The following is a 2,295-nucleotide window of genomic DNA, read 5'->3' on the forward strand; positions in this document are numbered from 1 at the left end:
ATATTTTTCTAACACTATTAATCCTCCTCAGTTTGAACATTTTATAATAAAAAAAAATAGTTAAAATTATTTGTACATGTATTTTGACACACTGGCAGGATCTTTTTTCTCTGTTAAAAATGTTGTTTTAAAATCAGTTTTGTTTGAACGCTCAATAAAGTTTGTCGCCTGAATTTAATCTGTTCTCCTAAATCCTAACAATCCCAGACAAGTTCATCCTGTTTACACAGACAAAACAGACACCTAAAGCCAGTCTCATCCATTAAAAAAATAAAATAAACTAAAAGAAAAATCCAATTTTCTCTCAGAATACTCAATTCCAGCTGATGTGTTTGTGTTTGTGCAAACAGCTTGCACAACTTCACCACAAAATGAGTTTAACTTTAAGGATGATGGTAGAGGTTTCCATTTGGCTCAAATGTGACTGGTTTAGTTGTTGTCATGTCCGGACGTGACTTGGATGTTTACACAGCTGACACCGAGGCCACCGAGCGTCTTACTGTCACATTCAAGTTACTTCAGAGAGAAGTCTTTAGTTTAAGCTAGAGCTGACACAACAGCTAATTATCACCTGTGACGACATTAAACACGGTTGGCTGCAAACAAATGCTGTAATGAGGGTGGACTTTAAACTTCATGTGGCTCCCACCCTAAAAGGTCATGGTTTGTGGTTTGTGGGACTTGCCAAGGTTTTTTTAATCATCCCCATTACCACCCATTATTAAATCAATTTAAACCCACCCTATTTTCTCATGTTGATGACTGGAAGTGTTACATCACGTCTTGTTGTGTTTGACCCTTGTGCTGTTCAGCTAAGCATCACTGATAAGATTTTCCTTTAAGGCCTATTTAAAGAGTCACTTTCAGCGCTCTACTTTTAAAGCTCTGATGGTGCAGTCTGAGCCAACAGGTCTGATGTCTGTGACCTTGTGCTGTATTTGTTGTGCTCTCAAACCTTCCTCGTGCACTAGGATGCAGGAAGATGCACGGGCTGGAGGCTAAAATAAAAGAAATGCTAGAATGCAAACAAAAACATTAACTCCTAATTTTTTTAACCTGTTGCTGTAAAACATACTGCAAAACAATCAACAATATCCAGAACATTTTTAAAATTAATTTCAATGCAGGATTTATTTTTGAGTTAGGTAAACTCAGAAGTGTGAAAATGTTATTTCTGTCTGCAGCTGCCATCTTTGCCAGCAGAGGTCAGTGTTGTTACACTGTAAGGTTTAGAACCAGAAGCCTGAGTTTGAAAATGAAATTTTATGCTCTAAAAAATGATTTTATTTCAAACTTTGCATACAGTTCACATCACCAATTGAAAAGGTGTTAAATAGGTAAATAGTTATAAAAGGTAAAATCTTGATCACACAAAAAAAGAAAAATTCAGCAGTTTTTCTTGTTTTTATCCACTTTCTGCTCATCCAGGACAGGTCCTCCTGCTTTGAGCCTGTAGTGAGACTTCCTCTGGGCCCAACATGTTTGAACGCTTTAACAGTTTTAATTTACCTGTCATTAAGTTCATATGCTTTTGTTGAAAAGCTTTTTACGCTGAAGATTTGCAGCATCAACTTTCAGTGAAATTCAATTTTCCTTTAAAGGAGACATATCCTGCTTTTAAATTCTTTTTCACATTTAAATCGTTCAGTTGGGGTCTATATAAAGTGGAACTGCAACTCTTTGGTCTGAATTCATCCCAATTGTAACTCCACAAGTCCCTCTTTCATCCCTTTTCTGAGGTGTTTCTCAGGTCAACTCTTTTTGATGCTGTCTCTTTGAATCTTGCTTCACACCYCGCCCCCCTCCAGCTTCCAGAGCGGTCTATTCCAGCTCTATATAGCAGCGCATAAACTTTTTATTTACAAATTAACTAAAAATATACAAGGGAAGACTTGTCCATCCAGCCTTACAAGCTGGAGTCAGAGTCTGACCCAGAGCCAGAGTAGAACAAAGATGACCAAAGTGTTGGTAAGTTAGAGGTTTCTTTGCAAATACTGTGATGTAAAGAAAAAAGAGGAAGCTGAATGGGTTGAAAAACATGACCTAAACAGAATAAAAGATATATACACATACAGTGGTTTGCAAAAGTATTCATACCCCTTGAACTTTTCCATATTTTGTCACATTACAACCACAAACATAAATATATTTCACTGGAATTTAATGTGAAAGACCAACCACTTTGTGTTGGTCTTTCACATTAAATTCCAGTGAAATATATTTATGTTTGTGGTTGTAATGTGACAAAATATGGAAAAGTTCAAGGGATATGAATACTTTTGCAAACCACTGTAC

Source organism: Austrofundulus limnaeus, unplaced genomic scaffold, assembly GCF_001266775.1.
Source record: "Austrofundulus limnaeus strain Quisiro unplaced genomic scaffold, Austrofundulus_limnaeus-1.0 Scaffold19, whole genome shotgun sequence".
NCBI lineage: Eukaryota > Metazoa > Chordata > Actinopteri > Cyprinodontiformes > Rivulidae > Austrofundulus > Austrofundulus limnaeus.